Here is a 5863-nt window from a genome sequence, read left to right as displayed (position 1 = left end):
ACTTCAAAGAGACAAAGCTGAAGGTTTCAAGGTGATTTCTCCATTGAGGAATTAAATCATGCAGCAGCTGATTTTGTCGCCAACCAGACATCTCGCCATCTCGCAAGCTTCTTCCTGTGGACTTATTCTATCTGGAGAGTCGAGGGCGATTCCATCTTGTTCGGAACACAGCGCGCGCGCGTTGCTTGTCTTCGAGGATACTTCCGCTTCTTTTAATAGTATTTTATGTTATTTCTCTCTATAGAATTTATATACTTTTGGTTTTGTCGCTTGCTTACTGAAATTTCTTTCCCCTTTCGTGCACCCAAAAACATCAGAAAAAAAAATAAATTAAAATTAAAAACGAAAAGATAATCGAATTGGGTTAGATGATATTTCAGAATCAGATTGCTCGGGCCATCTGCCTTACAAGGCTCAAGACCACGTATTTCACGTGAATAACAACAACGGTTCAAAAGGTATTCTATCGGGTGCTCCTTCCATCCACGTATTTCCTCTCCTCATGTTTTAAAAAATCGAATCTCTATATTTATGTACAGGATCCGGATCTATCAATCAAAATCGTCGGTCCACATATTCACAAACTAATGCAATCTAAACAAATTTTACTGTCGGGGAATAGATCAGCACCGTTCGATCAAACAACACTCTGCTTGATTGATCCCTCCTCCCCTGTTCGGCTTCCGCCATTCCATTCTCACCAGGAAACAGAGGAGCTCTCTGCTTCCCTTACAGTGATCCAACTACCTGAGGACGACCAGTTCGCCCCTTGCCCTGTCACCAGATGCCGAATTCGATTGACTAGGGAAGAAGTAATCGAATCGCGTCGGTCCAACTGTTCCTCTGAACGAGTAGAAAATAAGACCGATGATGATGATGACGTTGACGCCCCGGAAGAGGAGCAGCTCTCCGAATTGGAAATTGACGATCGTGGGGAGCTGCTCCATTCGGGAAAATCGAAGGGGCTCCTCGGAGAGGGGGATGGAACGTCGGGCTCGCACAATACAACAGCCTCATCAGCTACAAATGGATGATTCAGTAGCATCTTCGCTGTCCATCTCTGTTCCGGATCTCTCACAAGACATTTACTTAAGAAATCCTTCCCTTCTGCCGACAATCCCCCTGGAATCTCAGGCAGTTCTTCGCCGAAACCAATGCGAAACAGTAGGGCGCTAACGTCGGTGTCAGCCCCACACTTCCACGCCGGCTTACCCATTACCATCTCCGACACGGCACAACCCAGAGCCCATATGTCGGCCGGCGCCTCGTGTTCATTGCGGGCGATGGATTCCGGCGACATGTAAAGCGGAGTACCTCTTAATCCAAACGCCCCACCTTCCGTTCTCCTGCTCTCTTGTCCTGGTGCTGCCTTCTTCGCCAGCCCAAAATCGGCGACCTTAATCTCGCTGCTTCCATCTGGAGAAGAACAGAGGAGGATGTTTTGGAGCTTAATATCACAATGGACATACCCATTCGCATGGATGAAACGAAGACCTCGGAGAATTGATCTCGTATAACGTCGAACATCAGATTCCAATAGCGAACCGCCAGATTTCTTGAGCAGGTCAGCTAAAGTACCTCCAGAAGCGTACTCGAGGAAAATATTGTAAATTTGCTTCCCATTCTCAACGGTGAGATCGTGGCCAAAACAAGGAAGAATTTGTGGACAGCCTCGGAGATGGGTCAGGATCTCTTTCTCGACCTGAAGCGAAGAAGACTCGGAAAGCACAGCGGATTTCACTACCATCAATTGAGGGACCTGAACCAGCTGCAGACTGTTGTCACTTGTGGGTATCGCCAAATTAACGGTGGCAAAGCTTCCCCTGCCGACGGGCTTCCCTCTCGTCCACTTCATAGATCTAGATATCTATCTTGATGGATTCGGCCCTATCGTTGTTGGCGGTGGCGTCTGAGGTTTGCCTGCCTCGAGAGCGAGCGAGTTCGGTGTTGTAATCTCTCGGCTTTCGCACTTGCTCCTGGTCTCTAGTGGTATCAAGTACCAACCTCGCAACGATTTCTCTGACGTCTTCGTGTGATTTATATATATGTCCAATAAATAGGGGGATTGATTCATCATTCGTTTCCTTCTTTTTCTGGATTAATTCTGGTGCTGTTTTGAGATTTGACGCACGTGGGAATAAAGGATAATTCCCCTCGGGTGAGCAGGACCGCAGCCTCAGGCTCTCTCAGGTCTCAGCCTCGTAGTCGAGCGAGCCTCCTCTTTGAAGTTTGAATTACCACACAATTTCAACACGTGATTGATGCAAACGAAAATTTTGGAAGGTTATATATAAAGTCCGGATTGCCATTGGGTTTGACCCTAAATCTACAAAAATGCCAAGCTTACGAGCTTAGCGTAAGTGTACAGTACTATAAATCTGTAACCAAGAAATTACAACATGAAACATGCCTCCTGGAGTCTCTCCTGACTTGTGAGTTTTGACCATGGGACAGATCCGATAATTAGGTGACTTAAGTATTAATATCGACTGAAGCATCCATTCTGACCATTTTTATTTATTGTAAACGATGATATCTATATCTTTTGTGGTGTTCCCCCAATTCCTTCGTTATTACTGTTGCTATTACTGTTTTATTTATCTAATGAACTCATCAAACCGACTACTTGTGCCGACTGCCGACGGATGACAGGTGTCGGTGATGTATATTTTGCGGAACAAGCGGGACTAAAGTGGAAACACATTTAATATTCGATCGATCCGACAACCAAAGTGAACAACTAGGCCAGATAATCAATCCATCGACACGTTACAATATAATTCTTTTGTCAATGAAACTACGGTAAATCATAAATGTGTTAGGTGGTCGAAGGGGGTTCCAGAATATATATATTGACAAAGGTAGATATTAAATTGGTAGGTATTAAATTAATACATTTTTAAAGTTTGAAGACTAAAATGAGAGTAGAGTCAAAGTATTAATCTATAATCTTCCCTTTAGATAAAGGGTAATTTCGAGCTAAACTATGTGGATCCAGGGCATACGGACATCGAAGCCCAAACCCAAACCCAAACCCAAACCCGAAAAAGGAGTATATATATCACTAGCAGTAGTGTTGGTTGGAACGAAGAGAAGACAACGAGCGAATCAGAAAAGGATCAAATTGTAGATATATTTTTTTCCCCACATGCATCTCAACACTCGTAAAAAAATTGCGCATGAAAATGGAATTAGGAAGCCGGAAGAAGGGTGGTTCAGGTTCATGTTGTTACTTGAAGCCAAAGTAAGGAAGAAAGGGCAACCACCAAAATTACGGTGTTTTGGCATTTGCATTGGCAATTGACTTGATGATCCACGAGGAAGGTAATTATGCAACGTCCACGTCATTGGCCAAGGAGATGATTCCTTTCCAATCGTAGACAGAGAGAGTACTACAACATATATAAACACATGTTTGTTGGTGCAAGTAACTTCACGTTTTCCATCTACCTTATAAACAAAATTCATTCCGCAATATCCGTCAAACATGGTTGGGGTCTGGTGCTCACAACCCTAATCTTGTTAATAGATTTTTTATATCGTACAATTTGAATATCTTATATTTACTTATATACTAGTAGGAATCCGTGTACAAGATTTTTTTACTAAATTATAAATTAGAGTTAATGAGATTTTAAACAGTCCTAGCTACTTATAAACATCCTACCACAAAATTTCTGTAACACTTCATCACACTAACAATTTAATTTGGGCTATCTTAATGGCCAAGATACTCATTTCTTAAATGTCTATGATCATACTATTTATAAACCAATCAAACCCCACCAAATGATCCAAAAAACCAATACCTCTCTCTAGAAACCCCTTTGTCACACCTAATTTTTGTTCAATTCGTTATCGAAACCCCTAATTTATCGTGAACACCATATTAGACTGTTCCAATCCTTCTGAAGTACCAAAAAAATCCCCAAACACCATCATCAGACCTAAGGACCTCCTAAAATATCTACCCCTGAAATTTTAACCCAAGATTCCCTTTTGAACCTTCTTGTTAGCCTAAAGCATCCACAACCTAAATCTCTTAGATCCTAACACCTCAGCATCAATTAGACCATAAAATTGAATCCTAGACACACCAAAAACATCTACCCATAAATTTTTAACCTAAAATTCTCCCATTTACCCTATCATTAAACAAATTTTCCATTTTGGGTGCTCCCGTTAATCCAAACTTTCATGATTTTGGACCTCCAAAATCAATCAAATGTTTCCATAAGATCCTAGACACCCTAAAAACTCTACCCACAAAAATCCATCCCAAAATACACTTGTTTTCCCCTCCATTACACTAAGATTCCATTTTAAAGCTTCGCATTTTTCGGATCAAGTCCTTTTCGAATCTATTCGATGTTGGCACAATTGGGCCAATTTGACCTTAACAGTCAACCCATAATGCTCGAAAACACCACCCTGCCAAATTTCAACAAAAAAATCGTCTCATTCTCCCCTTCATCACACCAAGATTTTGTTCCAAAGTAAATAAATTAACCGAATCACTACTCCTCTAGATCTGCCATATTCGAGGCTATTTAGGAAAATGTAACCATACCAATTGATTAAAATGCCTAAAAATCCCACCATGTAAAATTTTAGTAAAAAATGCCCTTATTTGCCCTCCATATAAAAAGGTTTCATTTTGGCCAATCTCAGTGGCTTGTACATGCAAAACTGTATACACTCAAATCCACCTCCACCATTCATTTTTTTAACCCAAAATACCAACAATTAGATTTGAATTTTGTTTTGGCCTCCTTAGACCCAAATTGACTAAAATATCCCCCCCCCAGAGCATACCAAAATACTTAAAATAAATAAATAAATAAATATCATAGTTAACTATGGTATTTTTTAATGATACTTTTGTTATTAATTACGGTATTTATTTAATTGATAAACAGTATTTATGAAAATACTATTAACTAATTAACAGTATTTTGATATAATTAATTAGTAATTCATTAATTAACAATATTTTTATTCATTGTGGTATTTAATTAATTATTTAATAATATTATAAGAATTTTTTGTAATGGTATTTTTATTAATTATGGTCTTTAATAAAGTAATGTTAATTAATATTGATAAATTAATTAAATAACTCATTATGAGAGAGGGAGAAGGGAGTGATGATCGAGGTGACTTCATGAGGGAGCAAGAAAGGCTAAAATGAAGAGTGTCTGAGAGTTCTGGTTAGGAAAAGGGAGAAAGTTTTATTATTTAGTTATTAAAATTTTTAAATAATATTTTTTTTTATTTTAAATTTTTATTATTTGAATAATATTTAAAATGAATAATTCATAAAATTATAATTTATATTGTTAGTACACAATTTTGTTATGCATTTCATAAAAGTAGAACATTATTAATAATATGAATACTATTAAATCTTTGATATTTTTTTGTGTTTTTAATAAATATTTTTTAATTTATTACATAATTTTATTATAATATTTAAATAATTCTTAAATTTTTTAATTCAAACTTTCTTATGATAGATATAGATGAAAAGTGGGGGAGATGATAACTAGGAATTAAAGAAAATTTAGGAGAAAGTGGGAGATAGTCGTGCCACTTGGCTAGATTAGATTAGATTTTGCTTGAGAGAGATTTTAGGAATAATTTTAGGAAGGGATATCCACAAGGATAAACATAGAGGAAAGAGGGGTGGGCCAAGCATGATGAGTTGTCATTATGAAAGAGGGAGAGGGAGTGATGAGGTAGCTTCATGAGGGAGCAAAGAAGGCTAAAATGAAAGCACCTAAAAGTTCCCGATTGGAGCAATGGAGAAAGCTTAGGCCATGACATGGCATCATTCAACTTTATTATATACTAGTCGAAACAC

General features: G+C 38.4%; 1 pseudogene across 1 annotated transcript; it reads right to left on the bottom strand.

Moving 5' to 3' along the window:
• Positions 1-351: 351 nt before the first annotated feature.
• On the bottom strand, positions 352-2517 carry LOC148877182 (mitogen-activated protein kinase kinase kinase 20 pseudogene; annotated as a pseudogene). Its single transcript, XR_016112307.1, has one exon. The product of XR_016112307.1 is annotated as a mitogen-activated protein kinase kinase kinase 20 pseudogene (transcript).
• Between the last annotated feature and the right edge of the window lie 3346 nt (positions 2518-5863).

Source organism: Nelumbo lutea, chromosome 1, assembly GCF_056320005.1.
Source record: "Nelumbo lutea isolate HS-2025 chromosome 1, American lotus-T2T, whole genome shotgun sequence".
Taxonomy (NCBI): domain Eukaryota; kingdom Viridiplantae; phylum Streptophyta; class Magnoliopsida; order Proteales; family Nelumbonaceae; genus Nelumbo; species Nelumbo lutea.
The sequence above is the reverse complement of the archived record's forward strand: the minus strand, read 5'-3'. Positions and strand labels throughout refer to the sequence as shown.